The sequence below is a fragment of the Alligator sinensis genome, unplaced genomic scaffold (genome assembly GCF_000455745.1).
Source record: "Alligator sinensis unplaced genomic scaffold, ASM45574v1 scaffold71_1, whole genome shotgun sequence".
In the NCBI taxonomy this organism is placed as follows: Eukaryota; Metazoa; Chordata; order Crocodylia; family Alligatoridae; genus Alligator; species Alligator sinensis.
The window spans coordinates 5,508,389-5,528,109 of NW_005841834.1; the positions used below are offsets into that span (position 1 = coordinate 5,508,389).

Sequence of the window (19,721 nt, forward strand, 5' to 3'; positions counted from 1 at the left end):
AGCAAAAAATTATCAAATTATGTAATTAGTGCTGCAGTTCAATATTGAAAAAGTCTGTTCAATATGTCTGTATATCAGTGAAGGTGGCAGCTAGTTAGTATATTAACGCAGCCATGAAATATAACAGAAGGTGAGAGATCCAGACCAAAACAAATGGTGCCTTTTTAATAGAAATCATTTTTTCAAACTGGAAAACTACTTTGCTTTCTGTTTTGGTTCTTCTCATGTCCAAAATCTCCCATCAGAACTTGGGGTCCCATTTTGCTGAGTTCTGCATGAAGCAAAATAAAGAGTCAGTCCAAGTCCTGGAGGGTTTATAATCCACAGTTTTTCCTATTTCTCCATTACAGGCAATATATCTTTCTCCCACAAATCCACCTCCTGATTACTCATCAGAGTACTTTTTTCTTTCTGCTTGACACTGGGGATTATTCAGGGTCGAGCTACATAATAACCCTAGCCGGATAAGAGGCCTTAGATACCCTAAGTCTGTTTCTCTCCCAGGAACCTCTGCCATGCTTTCTTCCCATGACAATATTCAACACCTGGTAGAAACAGATTTACCAGGTGAACTTTTTGTTTTTGAGCAACTCCACTTCATTCAGCCTACGCCTTCATTGGGAAGTGGAGTGACTCTTACGTGCTAAACTACACTTTTATTTCTCTGTTTGAATAAAAAAACCTATTGGCAGGTATATTACTTTGAAGTTCTAACACAACTTTGTAGTCAATGGATTTAAGGACGACTAGCTTTTGATAATTACCAATAGCTCTTTCTCTTTCTATTAAATTTAAAGGAACCTGTTGCCATGATTACAAGATGAAATATGGTCCCCCACAGATTAGGCTCTTTAAAGTACTTGTCTGTTAGTTTAGCTGTCTGAAATTATTTGATAATATTATATAGTCCTTGATATATAGATACATAAAAGGCTTTATAAAACTTTTTTAGTATTTGAATTGCTTTGTTGCCATCAAGTGGTTTAAGGTAGCATTTCATCAAAGGTCATAATTACTTTGATAACCTAAAACAAGAAAGTTACTATAATCAGACATAAGAAAAAGGGAAATAAAATGTGTGTGAAACCTTTTATATTATCTCCTCTTTGTAGGCTTTTCTTAATAAGAGTGTGTAAAGTGTAAATTGCCCACAGTAATTACAAAATGGATGTCACACTGGTCCCTCATGAGAAAATGCCAGTCCTTTACTCAGTTACACTTATCCACACAAGGGTAAATCTTTTTGTTACAAAATATTAGTTAGATGTTTTTGTCTTGTATATTTACTAAATGGAGGACTTGTCTGAAAAAATACTGTTTTGTTAGAAATCATTAAGAGTTCAAAAAACAAGTGATTTTAAAACCATGCTGTTGTCACTCAATTTTGAAATGGTTTAAGAATGTTTTCTTTTATAGCAGTGCCCCCTGTTTGGAAGGACTAGTCTTAAACTTGTTTCATATCCTGTCATTATGGAGAAAAATCAGGCCTCCGTGAGTACTATATCATCAACATTTATTTATGCTGCATTACATCACTGTAGACACAGCAGAGTTTGGCAGTGTACTGAAAGCTTTCATACTTTTGGATTGTTGAAACCTGTTTGAAAAAATGGAAAGGCTAGACTACTTGTCATCTTTCTTGAGAACTTTTGATCTCACCACTGAATTTTTGGGAGCAGCATATTAATGCCTTTCCATAGCATTTTCTTTCATTATTTCCACTTTTCCTGCAAATGCATCATTATGTGACTGTTGGGGCTTCTCTGCAGGTAGAGCCAGAAATAGTGAAACTTGAAATTGTAAATGACAAATCTTATAAAGAAATGAAGACAGTGTGAAGACAGTGCTTTGAGCACAGCCCTGTTTAGAATTCAAATAAGGAGTACAAAGACCTAAGAGAGCATTTATCAACTTAAGTATAAAAACAACCAGGAACACAGCAGTCAAATGATGGGCTTACAATTCTGAAACATCCAAGCATGAAGCTAAGTTAATAGTTCACGCAACAATTTATTCAAAGTTCAGCCACTTATGGGGTACATACAGACATTTGGGGAGATTATGGGGAGGGTAGATTGAGTAAAAAATGGCTACTCAATCAAAGGTAAATCGGAATTACCAGTTAGTGAGGGGGCTTGGGGAGAATGGATGGCGGTCAAGTGGAGTCTCAGGGCTGGTTAGGGGACTGGGGGGGGGGGCAAGTGGAGCTGTGGGGTGGATTGGGGGGCAAGTGGGGACTGTTGGGGGATTGAGTGGATCAGGGGGGCAAGTAGAGTCTATAGTGGGGATTGGGAGGATCTGGAGGAAAGCAGTTCAGAGGGGATCAGGAGGTCAAGCTGGCTCTGTGTGGTGCATAAACAGATCAGGGGTGGCTAGTGGGTTCCATGGGGGGTTGGTGGGGTCTTGGAAATTTTGGCAAGATCAGGGGAGCTAGCAGGGGGGCTAGGGGGGATGGAGGATCTCTCTCCTCCCCTTGGAACCAGGAGCAATTTTTAGTCCTTCCCCCCCCCCCCCCCCCCCCCCCCAACATGAATTTTTGCATATTGGTTATTATGCTTAAATGATTATAGTATTGAATTGATAAACCTCTATGATTGTATTAGGTCTATGTTTATCTTTTATGAACAACTAAAACTCCATTTTGTGCTTGTTCCCTGCTTGACATGAGTAAATGAACTTCATATGCCCTGTGTATGTGAGTGTCTATGTGAGAGGGTGAATGGTGAAAGAATGGTAACTATTTGCATGAAAACAGAAGAAGATTTAACTGATTGTGTAAGGAACAAGGCACCAATGTATGAGTTACCAGACAGTAAACTAATTAAGCTAATTAATGGATGGCTGAAGAACTCCTCTGTAATCAGGTGCAAAGAAGATAGCTAGAAGAAAGAATTTAGCATATCCTGCCATTTGAACTATACAATGCTTCAAGGCAGAGACACCAACTACACAATGCTTCAAGACTGAAATACCAACTCTGAGATACCAACTTTACTGGAATGACCTCAAGTTGAGATAACCAGAAGATGGATAAGAAACAATCTCTAATTAAAAATGGAGCATGGAAAAACCCCAATGCTGAACAAAGACTTGAAATCCCTATAAAAGTGAGATGCAGACAAGCCAAGATGGAGAATCCACTCTTTGCAACCTCCTGGAGCACAGGCGCATCTGTTTACCCTCACTCCCATCACCCTCAATGAGCCTGGATTGTCATCCAGTGCTAACATTGAGTAACTTCTGCTGGTAACTATAACATCTTACTGGAGTGGTTTTGTTTGTATATCTGTCTATGTCTGTTTGTATGTATGCTTGTGTATGTCTGTTTGTATGACTGGTGTGTCCAAGCTTATGTATCTGCTTCATGTAATCAATAAACGTGGCATTTTGCCTTATTCCCCCTTTATAAGGTCTTGGTATTGATTTGAGCAATTGGCAATTTAAAGTAACACCATCACCACCCTGACTTCTATTGGCTCCTGGCACTGGGAGCAGCTTGCAGGATGGGGAGCTTGGAGGGCTTGTGTGTGTGTGGGGGGGAGGGGTGCTGTCTGGTCTCTGGGGATTGTCCATCTGGTGGTGGGGGTAGGGTCTGGGAAGCTAAAAATAGCCTAGTGTCAGGAGGTAGTAGGAAAGGCACAGCGCTGGGATTGGAGCCAGTGGCTGGGCTTTCCCAGCCCCAGGGCTGCACTGGGAACTATACAGAAGTTCAGTTAGATTGGTCTTGCCAGACCTGATCTATGATAGACTCCCCCTGAGGTAGGTTAACTTAGATCAGGCCGACTATTTTTAGACTGATCTAAACTCCCTTAACTTCTGTACAGGTCACACTTAGATCTTTAGTTAGGTTAATCTAAGTGAAGGTCTGCACTTGGGTGAACTTAGATCAGGTGGCCATTTTTCACATGATCTAACCTCCCCCTAACCTCCACAAATGTATGTGTCTAGCCATACTTGCATATTCTCTGCTAAGAGATTTCATTTTTCATACATATGTTTCCAGAAACAATTTGCTGGCTATTATCCATCATACGTTCTTTAGGGGGGAGGTGTGTGTATGATCTGTGTTTTTATGCTCTGTACGTTATTTTTATGACCTAGTTGGCTATTATAACTTATTTTACTTCTCCATTTTTTGTTCTTTTGTTCACCTGTTCTGTAAGTGATTTTGCTATCTTCTGTAAGGACCTTGAACCTTTGTCAGGAAGGGCAGCATATACATGAGATAAAAATACCATATAATCATAGAAATTAGAGCTGAAGGGGACCACAGGAGGTCATCTAGTCAAACCCCCTGCTAAAAGCAGGGCCATCCCCACCTAAATCATTCCAGCCAGGGCTTTTGAGCTGGACCTTAAGAACCTCCAAGGTTGGAGATTCCACCACCTCTCTAGGTAGCTCGTTCTAGTGCTTTACCACCCTCGTAGTAATAAGGTTTTTCCTAATATCCAACATAAAGTTCCCTAAAGTATAATTCTTCCTCTTTAGATTGCTACAAGTGTTTGATATTTGAGTTGCACTGGCTAGTTTGGATTGGGCACACTGATTTCTGATCCCTGGTAAATAGGAAGAACACAATTATTAAAATCAGATTTCCAGTGTGATTTATTTTGTTTGTCAGTTCAATATTCTCTTCTAATAGGATGGCAGAAGGACTAAGAGTGCTGGTGAACGAGACAATTCACCACCTTTTGAAGCTCTTATTTTGCATGCTTAGACAGACATGGATAACACTACCCACAGTCTGAAATGTTATAGGCATACATGAAAGATAGAAACATTTTATAAAACAGAGACACTGATCTTTTCTGGCTTCCAGACCTGGGGCCATGCTCTCAATCTGGCCCTAAAGTCCCATACATTCCTGTATTTTATGTGTGTCTTTTCTCAATGTAATGCATGTTGCAAACATTTTAGTTCAGTAAACACATACAAACTTTTTATAATTAACCACTGCAACAAGGAATGTAGAATTTGAATCATGTGAAAAGATAACAGTTTTTTAAAGAGTCAGTAAGGGCATAATAAGCTTTAAAACTAGTGATATGGAAAATGCTAACAAGGTGGCTAATTAGCCTGCCTTTATTAAGGAACAAAAGGACAGCCTATGAGATTAATAAGTTTATATATTCAGAAATGATAAAGGAGATGTTCATTAACTTAATACATAATAAACCTGTGGAACTCATTGCCATGGGATATAATTGAGGTAAAGTGCTTGGTTGGCTTCCAAAAATGGACAAAGCATTTATATAGGTAATAACCCATAGTTACATTAGCAGAGTGAAGTCACTGTAAGAGGAATATAAAGCCTCATTATTCCAAACATACCTGGTACAACCTGATTAGTATAAGAGGAACTTTCACCTATGAGTTACTTATTCCATTGTTTTCCTTAATAGGGTACAGTCTGCTGTTTTAATTTGGCATGTGAATTCTTATCTTTCTATATGCAAGGAGAAAAATGTGCTGATTTTAACTTTTTAAACTGAACAGTTCATTTAAGCTGATAATGGGAATTAAATATTTCCCTAGATAACTAATTTAAAGAGTTAATGGTCTCTTTGCTCTTCCTTTGTTCTTATGTTAAACTTTAAGACATGGAGGCCAGGTACAGAAGTTACACTTATTAAGTAGTAAGCACACAGAAAATGTTCTACAACCATAACTGAACAGATGGTCCGACCACATAAGAGCTCTGTAAAACTGGTAGATTCTGCTCTAAGATAACCCTGGATGGATGTGGTATCAGACTTCAGTGGTGTAGGTTAGAGTGCCATAAATATCTGTACCAGATCCCATTGCAACTCATGGTAGGTTGTATTCTGCTGACATGCCATGAAGCATTGAGGTACTCTGCTCATCACCTCTTTCTGCCCCATGGGCCAGTGGTCTAGTCTAGGTCAGGGCTCCAGGGCTCGTCCCCTCTGCTGAAGTGCCGGGCCAGCCCCAGCCCAGGCTCTCGGTGACCCAAGGCAGCAAGGCCCCTGTTGCCAAGCCTCACCCCACCCCTTCCCTCCAGCCAGTTATGAGTCATTATCTGGTACTGTTGCTCAGTGTGTGGATTCCATCTACCCCATCTGGGCATTTGTAAAGATTGCAGTTTTTGATTAAGTGCTGTGCTGATTGCTGGATACCACAATGACACGGGGCTGTCCGAGATGTTCATCTTTATACAGTGCTGTTTTGCAGCATCCATATCCAGATCTCAGGCTGTTCAGCTTGACTCATGCTTTTCTGTCAAGGTCATGCCCAATGGGGGACTTGTTTCGTATTGGTATAAAACACTGCAGGAATAGATTTCAGACTAGGTTACTATGAATGATCATTTAATTTCCATTCACTCCAGCCCTTACCTAAATTTAATGTAACACACAAGGCCATAGTACCTGGCCTACTGGGCTCTCCATAGGCCCAGAAACCTGGGAGCAGGGGAGTGGTTAGGGCCTGTCTTCTTATGTCACTTTTTCTAATGTCTGAGAGTACAGAGAATATATCTGTGTATGGGTAAGTTGTGCAGCCTGCTATGAGTCTCTGTGCCTTGTTAAGTACAGTGTGGAGTTTTTTGGTATGACAACTTCTGGGCCATAAAGGAGCACAGTAATCTCCTGGGGCATATACCATTGCAAGTACAGCGGTTCTGTGCACTTTGAAGTTGGCATCCCATGTCCTGCTGGCTAAATGTCTTAAGGCAGAAACCCACACAAAGACTTTATTGCTGACCTTCTGAATGTGAATGGTGTAATGTGACTCCTTGGTAAGTTTGGGTATACTCATGGGGAAGGCTGTGGTTGCCTACTTTGATATTCAGTGTGCTCTTGGCTCGACAATTATCCATGTGGAAGACTGATGATACTGATTTATTGATGCTCCTCACTGACCTCATGCTTCTCAAACAATGCCCCCTGTCTCCCTCCATCCCCCACCCTCCAGCCCTGTACCACTGGACTAGAATGCAGGTGAGGCACTAAGCTCAGCCCCCCTACTGTTGTTGGCGGCTTATCAGTCTGTCTTACATTGAGTGGGGTCATAAATGTGGGGAATTGACAACTGACTGCCCCATCTCTCAAGATTGTGTTGCTTTTATTAGAGAGGCCAGCATGTTTACCAGAATCCACCTGACACAACCCCATACAAGCAGACCTTGATATACACTGAAAGCTTTTTCTGAGCCCCACAGCCAAGGCATAACCAACAAGCAAAACTGCATTTTCATTGGTGATCCTCTGGGCGTTGTTCGACAGAGCAGTTACGAATGAGCACCATTGCAGATAAGATGTAGTGAGAAATGGGAATTCTCCATAGCAACCCCTCTCCCCCCCTCCTCCCAGAGAACTGGAGAAGGCTCAACGAGCCTGAAATGCTGGGTCCAGGATGGTCATCTGGACACCTGCAAAGCACCAGAAACATGTGCATAGATGGTGCCAGTGACATGAGGACCAAATGGGACCTTCAAGATGAGGGGTTAGAATGGACCTGTGGTGCTGCGGCACTTCAATGAGCTGCCTAGGCCCAGGAATGCACTATGAAAGTGCAAGAATGAGGAATAAAGATGGCCAGCACCTCTGAGGAAGGCCGCAAGTACTGCTATGGAGTTGAGAGACTCACAGTGCCAGGATAAGGAGTTTATGCACAGAGTCAAAGACCACTTAGGATCCAACTATGACATTTCTGAGTGGCGTCAGTGCCACTCATGGGGAGACCATTGCCCTCATGGACTGGAGTGGTGTGACATGCTGCTGCCCCTTCTCCTCCACCCAGCATGGAGAGCCTTGGGGTGACATGCCTGATAATGTCATGGTGGAGGGCCCTGGATGGCAGTTGTGGGGGAATGCTGCACATGACACACTGATTAGGAGAGGCTGGTGGGTGGGAGAGCCCTGAACCAGGCAATATGGTGCATGGAAGCTGCTGACCCATAGTCCAAGGAGCCAGGAAGGCATCTAGTGGGGCCCACTCTGGGGACTGGCACTGGGTGAGAGAAGGGGAAGTTTGCCTAATACCTGCTGCCAGGGCTGGCACTGACTGAGCCTGCCTCTCATGGCCAACTTACTACCCACAGTCACTGCTGGTTCCCAGTGTAGGTGCAGGGCCGCAAAGAGGTTCCAGGCCAGTCCTGGAAGGGTGCAGGAGTGCTCAGAATGGAGGGGGGGGGCAATGGGGGAGGCAGCACACCAGCTTCCCAGGCTAGGCCACTCCAGGCCCAGGTCCCACTGTGGAGAAGCGGTGCAACCTTTGCAAGGATAGGCAGCCCCCTGGGCTCAGGTCCATATTCTGGAGCTGGCAACATTACACAGCTTTTCTTTGTTATGCACATGAAAAGTTTGGCAGCTGCAACATTTAATTAAACTGAGGAGCAGCAGTTTCTCATGCAGCATTCCTCCTGACATGCCAAGGTTTCATGTTTGTTGAGTCCCCCACAGCTGCCCACCTCCCCTTCCCCCTCAATGGCATAACCACCTGGTGCAGCCAGTGTCTTTCCCCACTCTCTCAGAGTTTACTGAGAAGAAGATTCCAAGTTCTGGAGCAGGCAACATTGCACAATTTTTGTTTAATAAACACACTAAAAGTTTGGCAGCTTCAACATTTGATTAAAATGAAGAATGTCTTTTCCTTGTACCACATTCCCCTGCAGCTCTGGTGTGTGCCCCTGGGTGGGGTTGGGAAGGGAGAGGGGAAGGGGGACAGTGTGGGTTGTGGGCAAGAGTGTCTGGGATGCAGGGCCAGAGGAGCCCAGAGATGGAAACCCATGGCCTGGTGCCGGGGTGGGAGAACTTGAAGAACTCTGGCCCTACCATCCAGGGAGGGCTCCCAGTCTACACCGGTGAGGAGCTGGTCAGCCGGGGCTTCACAGATCTGGACAGCCTGCTGCTGTGCAGGGCTGGGGCCACCAATATTGGCAGTGGGGGGGAATGCAGGGATTTGGGACATGCACACACAACGTAGTCATCTGGGAGACATGCACGCACGCATGCCCAAGATGTCTGAGATCACATACACAGACACACTTGACGGGTACAGGGTATGTTGGGTAGGCCTGTGCGGACGGCCATCTGATGACTCGTGGTTATGAGGACACAGTCCTGATGTTCCTTCCAGCCAGTTGGGGGTGGGTTAGCCATTTGGCTCCGATTATGAGTGTCTAGGGAGCCCACAGAGCACACTGGGAGGTGTGTGAGAGCTCCCTCTCTTACCGCTGGATGTGGGCCATGCAGGCAGGCTCCAAGCCCTGTCCCTGCCCCCCACACAAGGGATAACATGTGTTCTGTTTCCTCCTGACCTAACCTGGAGTGCTTAGAATAAAGCTCAGAAGTTTTGTGTTTCCACCATGGGCTTCTTGAATGGCTGTACTTAGCCTGAAACTAAACGCTGCTGAAGTGTGATTTCTACAGTGATAGCAGTGATAGAAATGCCAGTTTGTTAAATGCCTTTATGATTTTGTGCAAACAGCTTTTCTTAAAGGACTATCAGACACAGCATATTGTAGGATTCTATACCACTATTTATTTTTCACTTTTATTTTCTAACCTGCTCTTTGAAATGATAAAGCTGGATATTAGAAACTAGGAGTTTGGAAGTGATACAATTGGGGAGTTTATGTTCTTCATAAATTCATAGATTGTAAGGCTAGAAAGGACCTCAGAAGATCTTCGGGTCCAGCCCTCTGCACCAAACAGGAAAGATAACTTGGGGTCAGGTGACCCCAGCAAAATGACTGTCAAGTCTCCTCTTGAAGATTTCCAGGGTAGGTGATTGCACCACCTCTGGAGGGAACTTATTCCACAGTCTGGACACCCTGACTGTGAAGAAGTATTTCCTAATGTTTAACCTGAATCAATCTTCCAGGAGTTTGTGGCCATTACTCCTGGTTTTCCCTTTGGGTGCCTTGGGGAACAGTTGCTCACCGAGCCCTTGATGTACTCCCCTAGTGTAGTGGTAAGCTGCTACCAGGTCCCCTCTCAGCCTTCTTTTCTTTAGGCTGAAGAGTCCCAGATCCCTCAGCCTTTTCTCATATGGCTTTTAAGACTCTGATCATATGGGTGGCTCTTCTTTGGACTCTCTCAAGCTTGTCCATGTCCTTGTTAAAGTGCGGTGCCTAGAACTGGACACAGTACTCCAGCTGCAGTCTTACCAGTACTAAGTAGAGCAAAGAATCATCTCCTTGGTTTTGCTGGAGATGCATCAATTGATGCATGCCAGAGTATTATTTGCCCTACTGGCTACAACATTGTACTGCCAGCTCATATTCATACTGTGAGCTATTATCAACCCCAGGTCCCTTTCATTTGTGGTGCTAGTCAGTTTGGTGCTGCCAAGCCTGTAGGTGTGTTGGGGGTTGCTTGTCCCAAGGTGGAGCACTTTACATTTCTCGATGTTGAACTTGATCAGATTCCGGACTGCCCAGCTTGCTAGCCTGTCTAGGTCTGCTTGTATCTGTAGCCTATCTTCAAGCATGACCATGCTCCCCCATAACTGGGTGTCATCTGAGAACTTGGCCAAATCATTAATAAAGATGTTAAAAAGTACAGAACCAAACACTGACCCCTGCAGGACACCGCTGCCCACTTCTCACCAGGATGACACAGATCTGTTCACTATGACTCTCTGGGTTCTATCCTGCAGCCAGTTTCTCACCTAACCAACTGTCTTGGAGTTAAGCCCACACTAGATCAAAGGCCTTTTGGAAGTCAAGGTATACAATGTCAACCTGTTCTCTTGTGTCCAGGTGGTTAGTTATATGGTCATAGAAGGGCATGAGGTTGTTAAGGCAAGACCTGCCCATGATGAAGCCATGCTGGCTGTCATTCAGAATCTTACCTTCTGCAAGCTTATCACAGATAGATAAACTCCTTGATGAACTTTTCTAGGATATTCCCTAGGATGGAACTTAGACTGACTCTGACCCGGGTCCTCCGTCCTGCCCTTCTTGTGGATGGGCACAACATTGGCCCTCTTCCAGTCCTCAGGGACTTCTCCAGAGTGCCACAAAGAGTTTTGCCAGGAGCTCTGCAATGACTTCAGCCAGCTCCTTCAGCACTCTTGGGTGAAGATCATCTGGTCCCACTGACTTGTATACGAAGGGCTGTCCCTACGGGGGGAAGGGGTGACTGCTTCAGGCCCTGTGCTTTGGGGGGCCTTGCAGACAGTGCCTTACAGGCTCCACTGCAGATGCCATGCACTGTTGCTGTGGAGTGCTGCCAACTCCACCCCCCCCACAAACAGAGGGCAGCAGCAGGCCTAGCCTTAGGCCATGTGCAGGCTACTGCAGTGGGGGGGAGGGGCGGGATACTCAGCTACCCTGTACTCACAGCCAGCACTGCAGCTGGCCCAGCCACACACAGGCAGGTAAATTTAGTTTAATCTTCTTTATCACCCTGGGGGGGTGGGGTGCAGATTGAGACCCCCACAGTGCAGGGGAGAGTAGGGTAGGGGAAGGCTGAATCATTCACCCCCACCCTTGCCCCTTCCCTGTTGCACAATGGGGATTGTCCCCTGACCCGGCCCACCTGGGGCCCCATTCACCATGACTGGTAAATTCCATCCCCCTCCCGGCTCCCCCACAATGTGCCCCTGGGCAAGCTGCCAGGCTGTAGTTGTCCCTCAACTGGCCCAGCCAGGGCCCCAGTCACTGGGGTGCCTGCCATTTTTGAAGCAGTGGCAGCAGGGAGGGGCAGAGGCAAGGAGCTCTCTGGCTCGGTGGTGCAGCTGAGGCTAGCCCCACTTTGGCCCCCAGCTCTGGGTCCCCCCCCAGGCTGCAGGGGCCAGGAGCCAGCTGGGGCTGGGGCTGGGACTGGTGTGGCTGGAGCCAGGAAGCAGCTGGGGCTAGGAGACATCTAGGACTGGCACAGTGCTGAGATGCTGCCTCCCTGCATGGCCCTTTCCCCTCCCCACACAGACTTTTCCATGGGGGAGGAGGGGTCATGTGTGCGTGCACATGTTCAGTCCCCCCCATTTTTTTTCCTCTTTCTCTGCCTATGCTGCTTGCCACCCATCCCAGGTCCCACACAGGCTGACATGCTCTGGGCCCCACACCCCCCTAGGGATGGCTCTGTGTATACATCAAATTTTATTAATTGGTCAGGTCCTATTTTACCTATTAGTTGTCTATAGGCACATCTACACAAGATTCTTTGAGTGCAGTAGACTAATTTTCCTGAGCATTAGGTCAGTGAGCAAAACCTGCACTAATGCATCAATACACAGTAGAATTAATCTCCTGCTCATTTTTACCAAAATAGTGTGCTCTGGCACTAAAGCACAGTAGAGCCAATGTATGGTGCATGTAAGTGGTTGGTGACATGCCTTCTGGAGTTGAGCTGTCTCTTTGCTGGAATTGTAGTGTTCTGTCCTTCAAAAATCTCCTGCCACACTTTGATGCTAGTGAGAGAGAAGTACCAAACACTTTGGGAGACAAAAGAATCAGTTAAAGGCTCAGGAGGTTGGCTTATCTTCATAGGGCTCCACCATCCCCATCCCCTGCCCTAACCACACCAGATGTTCCAGGCCTGCCGTCATTTGCCTTCTGGACTGAGGGTCTGATCCTAGTCTTATGGGCTCCTTTGTTGAGGAGTCCTTTTTTAGTTTGGCTGCTTGCCCCATTCTTTCCTGCATGAGTCCCAAGACAGCCTCTTCTTTATTCTAATCCTGCCCTTACCTTCAGGGTTGGGATGTATTTACCTCTCCTTGGGGTGTAATCTCATCCATGTCCCTTTTCTCTTTTAGGATGCTGAAGCGGTTATCTCCACCTCTTGGGACTGGACTCCCCAATAGAGCAGTCTCCTCCATCTCTTTGTTGGCTCTCTCCAGGTAAGTCTTGGGTACCGGGGCTTTCCTCTAAGCCCCGGGGTCAGTTTCTTCTCCCATCATCTCTTGACATCCTCTCTATCTTCACTCTGCTCCCCATCTGTCCGAACTGACCTTGGATGCTCCCTTGGCATCCCTTTCTTCCCTGCTCTGCCCCCTATGGCAGCATATGATTCACTGCTCTTTGACCCAGCTGTTCTTCCTTTTCTTTTTCAGTGAGGCTTCTTTTTTCTTCTGCTGCTGCACCACTCTCCATGTCCTGGGCTCGAACTCTGGCAGCTGGGCTTGCCATAGCAGCCTTTGAACTGCTGCGGTTCCAGCTGTTTTCCTTAATTAGTTGGGGCATGGTGTTTTTCCCGCTTTGACTCGGCATGGTTTCTTTGGTGTCTCCAGTTTCTTTTCTTTGTATTCTTCACATACCTGTCGCAGGGTGTTTCAGCCTGGGTGTTTCAGTGCATTAAAGTAGTACCTATAATTACAGGTACTAAACTTAATGCGCTGTAATTATGGCACTTTAATGAATGTGTAGATGCGCCCTATGTAGTCCTGAGGGAGTTAAGGCCATGTCTACACGGTAAGGTTACTTCCCAGAGGGCTCAGAAACTCAAGTAGAGTGGAATAATATTGCTCTTAGAGACTCAGGATATGTTTACACTGATTTTAGGCTGTTTGCAAGGGTGATACTGAAAAATCATCCCAGGACTGGTGGCCTAGGAGCCAGTGTGTTTCTGGGTTTGGAGCATGTGGAGTGGAAATATGTAGGTGAAGTTTATTTTTTTCAGATGTCAGTCTCAAGAGCCAGCATGGACCTACCCTAAGATGCCCAAGTGTCACCTATATACTAATAAGTGGAATAGGATCTGGCCCATGGTGGTGTAAATTTCTTACAAGCATAGGAAAAAGCCAAATAGGAACCATGGTGTGCCAATTAAAATGAAGCTAAGAATTCAGCTGATTGCTATTAATGAGAATTACTCTCATTAAAGTAAAGCTGTAACATGCTGAATAATTCAAAAGTGCGATAAAATTAACATGGACTGATTATGATTTAGTTGTATTTAAGAACAAAAAATCCAGTGGCAGCTATCTATATACTGTAATCAAATAATGGGTAGGGTTACCATACATCTGGGTTTTCACAGACATGTCAACTTTTTGGGTCCTCCCATCTGTGCTTGGGCAGTTTTTTTAAAGATAAGCAGATGTCTGGGATTTTGCTCTACCTTTGCTTTCTCAGCACTTCCTGGCTTGCCCTACCAAGGAGCTGCTTGGGGCTGAAGGGAGCGGGTGGTGGTGGTGGGAACGGCGTTGGTGGGGGGGTTAGGAGGCTGTGGGACAGAAGGGACACAGGCAGGGCTGGTGGGGGCTGCAGGTCAGAAGTGAGGAGCATGGGAAGGGGCTTTGGGTTGGGAGTGAGGGGCACTGGTAGGGCTGTGGGGGGCAGGGGGCTGCAGTTTGGGAGTGAAGCACACCAGCAGGGCTGGGGGAGGTAAGGGGTAGGGACCATGTGTCTGGAGTGAGGGGCACTGGCAGGGCTGGGGGGGCAGGGGGCTGCAGTTTGGGAGTGAAGCACACCAGCAGGGCTGGGGGAGGGAAGGGGTAGGGACCATGTGTCTGGAGTGAGGGGCACTGGCAGGGCTGGGGGGGCAGGGGGCTGCAGTTTGGGAGTGAAGCACACCAGCAGGGCTGGGGGAGGGAAGGGGTAGGGACCATGTGTCTGGAGTGAGGGGCACTGGCAGGGCTGGGGGGGCAGGGGGCTGCAGTTTGGGAGTGAAGCACACCAGCAGGGCTGGGGGAGCGCAGGGGCTGTGGGTCAGGAGTGAGGGGCACTGGCATGGCTGGCTGGTTAAGGGGCTGTGGGTTGGAAGTGAGGAACATCAGCAGGACTGTGGAGGCACGGGCTGTGGGTTCAGATTGAGGGGTACCAGCAGGGCTGGGAGGGCTGTGGCTTGGCAGTGAGGGGCACTAGCAGGTGTGGGACTGGGGGGCAGGGGCACAGGACACAGGCAGCGCCAGGGGACTTCAGGGCAGGTGTGAAGGGCATCAGCAAGGGATGTGGGGGCTGTGGGTTGGAAGTGAGGGGCACCAGCATGGCCTGGGGAGCACAGTACTGGGGGTCAGGCAGGACCATCCCTAGGGGGTGTGAATCAGGTGACCACCCTGGACCCTGAAATTTGGGGGGCCCTGCAGAGCCGGGTGGAGTGGCCATGGTGACTGCACCACTGCTGCCAGCTTAGCATCCAGCCACTTGCTACCCCCACAACCACCGCCGATGGTGATGGCAGCTTCTACGCGTCCGGGGTGTGCAGGATCAGGGCGGGGGTGGGGGCGGGGTCCCGCATGGGCTTATTTGTTCTGGGCCCTGCACCCTTCTCGGGTTGGCTCTGGGATCAGGAGTGAGGGGCAGCAGCAGGGCTGGGAAGGGCTATGGCTTGGGAGTGAGGGGCAGGGCATGGGCATACACCCTGCCCCCCCACAGGTCTCCTTTTTTTGAAACTGGAAATATGGTAACCCTATTAATGTGTACTTAATGTAAATATTGGTGTATAATAACACTTGGTACCATCCTGCAGTCTTGAAGGCAGCAAAATTCTCCATGAAATAGGTGAGAGGCAAGGATTTCTTAGGATGCTATCTTTTATTGGACCAACTAGGTAGCTGGGATAGAGTTAGGCAAGTTTTTGAATGCAGGGCATTCTTTCTCAGGTCTGATCACAAGGAACCAAGCACAGCATAGTATAGAACAGCGGTGGGAAGGAATGAGAGAAATTCCAAGGGGACCACACACACAATTAGCAGAAGAAAAGAAGCTGATTACTAGAGATAAAGGTGTATCAGAAGGGTGGAGGGTCATTCTCACCTTTCATGTGTGGAAGAAATTCAGAAGCTGGGTAAAATATGTACCCTGGGAATTTCTCTCACCTCTTCCCATTGCTGTTCTTTACTATGTGGTGCTTGGCTTGTTATGATCACTTGTGGAAAAACGTTTTGCCTTCAAAAGCCTATCTAACTTGATCCCAACTAGACAGTTGGTCCAATAAAGGACATCACCCAAAGAAATCCTTGCCTCTTGCATGATTTCTGGACCATCATAGCTACAACATCTTTTGCACTATGAGTGAAATAGATGAAAAATTCACTCTAGTGAAGACTGTGCAGTTAGACAATGATTTATTTCTAGAGAAAACTCGAAAGCATTATTTTTTCATCTGGTTTATCAATTTTGAAAATTCCTCCAGCATTAAAGAGCTAGTATTGCAGACAAGCTTGCAGATTGCAATGGCTGACATCCATCAGGAAAACAAATGTCTTTTTATGTCAGAACAGCTTTATCATCTTGCAAATATTCTTACAGGCAGACAGAGACTTTCTTGAGAGATAAGCTGATGATCCCTCCTCTGGCTTTCCTCTTTTAAATACAGCTGATCAGCTGATGAGTCAGCTATTCCACAGTCTTTTTGCCATCTGCTTTGGTTTAGAAGTTAGTTTAAATTATGAATAAGAATTTGGTCTGTTTCTCTTTTTTTCTTGTGTTGTTTATATGCAAGTAGCTTTCTGGAGGATGGAGAGAAGGAAAAGGAGAGGGCACTTGGTTAATGACCTTCAAAAAAAGACTTAAAGAGATTATAATTTTATTATCATCAAGGGTTACAGACTGAGTGTTGTCCATTCAGTTCCAAGGGACTATATGAACGTTTTTGATCCTTAATTGGCAAGTACAAGAATTGTTTTGGTGGGTGAATTAGTACATTCTGTAGTTAAAGAGAAAAGCTGTGCAAATCTGTAATTGCTGAGAGCAATAGACATTTTTAGGCAAATCAACCCCAAATCACATGCAGTTGCTATACAACAAAACCCAGCTTCCATGTTAGCAAGCAGACATTTGCATTGGTAAGTCTGAGAACTGCATGTGCAGCTAGATTCCCATAAAGCCAAGCTAGATGTTTTTATTTGCATGTGCAAATATTGGGTGCCATGGACTTGTCTCAGTATATAAATTGGATTTACCGGTTAGTTTTTAATTTGAAATTTTATCTGTAAAAATGGAAGGCCCTGGTCCTAAGATCTGGTCAACCTGGACTCAGAAGGGAGAGTAAAGAAAGGTGGCTCAATACCATCTTTATATTCCCTTGTTCCCCATAGTTTCTGGGTTTGCTTCAGGGCAGTTTAGCCCTTCCTTCTCCTTTTCCTCCTGTTTGCAACTTAGAAGGATCCACCTCAGTGCTACTGTAAACTTATGGTGCAGCACTCTGGCTAGGCCCAGGATGAATTATATCGAACTTGTCACATTACTTTTAAGCTACCAGGGGATTCTGCCATACCTAGTAATCTTTGCGTTCCTGATTAAATCAGCCTTATGTATGGTGAACATATTTCCTTGTTCTCAAAATGGGACACTGCTCCCTCTTCTCTCTTGCTGCTTTTCTGTGCCAGCAAGCCTCCTGAAAAGAGGACAAAGTGATTTATTTTCTCAAAAAAAAAGGATGCCTTTTTAAACACCTGGCACAGGTGCTTAAAATGGGATGCACTGTCATCCTAGCTAATTTAGCAATACCAGAGTTGGATGATACAAACATGCTGGTCCTGAGAATATAATCATAAAAATAAAAGTAAAAAAATGAGACTTCTATTCCTGTCATGTGGCCTTTAAATCGACAATTCATTGACCCCAATGAGAGTAAGAATGAAAGCTGTGAAGACTGGACCCTTTCTTTTTATGTAAGAAAATGTGAGAAGAAAAGTTCTCATGGTTGGTTGGTCTTTCTGATTTTATTACAGGTAATTTTCAGCAAGAGAAATATACTGTGCTATCCTAGTAGAGAACATGTTGTGAGGACAGAGCAGTTAAAGAGTTCAAACTTGTTCTTAGCTTACCCCCTGTCCACTCAGCTGTAAATGAATCATGATAGCTGAAGAGTCAAAGGCTTCTCAGCTAGTATAAATCAGTGCAACTCCATTGAAGCCAATGGAACCATGTATTTTTACAGCAGTTGAGAATGAAGCCAAAAATTATCATAGTATGTAGCTATATTTAAAGAATAAGAACCATTCTCATACTGCTTATGACATACAGCATGATCTTGTGCTAAGAACTGACTGTGACATTACCAGAGACTTGCACTGAGATAACGAGCAGGCACATATCCCAAGAAAAGCTCCATGGGCATATCCACACATGCAGGCACATGAGCTTGCAACAGCTCAAATAGGAGCGGCACAAGTGTGAATTGGGGATTTTTGCATCAGAGCATGTGCCCAGACATGCACTTTGGTATGGGGTAAGTTGTGCCACTTGGGGCAAAACAACCCTGCCCAGCTCCTCCTGGATCTGTAGCCAGGGGGAGCTAGAGCTTGGGGCCAGAGCCTTTGCTGGCCCCAGCAGTATAAAAACCTGCCCTGGTGAGCAGCTCAGGGCTACTTGCCCTCAGGAACTTCTGGGGGAAGAGGCCTTTGGGAGGAAGTTGGCCTCACCCCTTTCTGTCTCAGGCTGCTGTCACTGCAGCTGCCACCTCAGGCTTGGACTTAGGAGCTTCTGGGGAGAAGATGGTCAGGCCTTTTCCTGCCTCTGGCTAATGTTAGCTGCTGGCTTGGTCTCAGAGCTTTTGGAGTAAGTTGGCTGCACCTCTTCCTGGCTGTGGCTGCCCCCCACCGTGGGGGGGTGTCTTCTGCTGCACACTGCTGGCCCCCCTGAGGGAGGGGCCCACTGCACTGCACCACACCCCAGCTTCTATGTTCACTAGAAGCACGCCCTGAGTGACTGAACTGGATGGCTCCTACCATTGCTGCTGCTGTTGTTTCTGCTGATGCCCCCTCTCAGGAGAGAGGGAGATTCCCTGCTGCACCAACTTGTACTACCTTACACCACACCTGCACTGTATTACTTCCTAATTGACTGACTGCTCCTGCCCTCCCCCATGGCTACCTCACTGCATATGATCCTGCTTTGTCTTCCTGCCTACTGCTCTGCTGCTAAACACCTGGCTGGAGGCCTTAGGGACTTTGGGACAGATCTTCAACAAACAAAGCCCCTCCACTGCTCCAGCCATCTTTTACACCTGCCTCAGCAGCCTTCCCTGTGTGTTTTTGTCCTTGTGTGGTAAGTCCTATGATTCAATCCTCCTGCCCTGGTGTTTGTTGTGTGGCTGAGTAAGCCAGGTCAAGCTTCCCCAGCCCTTGTATGTGTTCCTCCTCCCCCACATTCTCAAAGCATAGCCCTTCCAGGTTTTTTTCCTGTGGGGCTGTAGCTCGGTGAGCTTCAGCCCCCTTTCTCCCTACCCCCCTTCTCCCCCACAACCCCAGCCTGCCCCTACTAGATTCACCAGCTGCACAGGATATTTTGTTTTTCTTTATTGTCTTCCCTGCCCTCATGTGAAACAATGGCAGGGCAGGAAACTTCTGGGGGAGGGATAGATGCCCCCACAGAGCTTTCTGCAGCCCCCACTATGGGTGCAGATCCCAGCCAAGTCCCCAAGGGGATGCATGCCCCTGCACCCTCCACCCCAGAGGCAGAGTCTGACCAGCCTTCTCTGGGGGTGGAGAAGCCTGCAACCTCTGCTGCAGGGGCAGGTGGGATTCCGGTAGGGAATCAACAGGACCAGGGGTTCTCCTTTGGCCAGACTGCCCACCCCCAGAGGGATTCCCAAGCCCCATCTCCCATCATCAGGGACCAAGGACAAAGGCAGTGGGAAGGGCTCCTCTTCAGCCTCCTCCACAGCTGGGGGTGGGAAGGGCAGGGGCCCTGCCCCCAAGCCTAGACCACCAGCACCTGAAGGGACTAGGTGCACTACACCAGCCAGCACACCCACTCATTCTATTCCTGGCCCTAGCCCAGTCCCACCAACATGGCCCCCTCGTTGGGGTGGGGGGGAACTGCAGCTGTGGGGAGACCTGAAGCTGGCGGGGCCTGGACCCTCCAC

At 46.8% G+C, this 19,721-nt stretch overlaps 1 long non-coding RNA gene across 1 annotated transcript; it reads right to left on the bottom strand.

Moving 5' to 3' along the window:
- Positions 1-16,309: 16,309 nt before the first annotated feature.
- On the bottom strand, positions 16,310-18,615 carry LOC102386708. The gene is made up of 3 exons (XR_322834.1): positions 18,583-18,615; positions 17,127-17,246; positions 16,310-16,359 (listed from the first exon to the last, which is right to left on the bottom strand). It is a non-coding gene; the product is annotated as an uncharacterized LOC102386708 (long non-coding RNA).
- Positions 18,616-19,721: the final 1,106 nt, after the last annotated feature.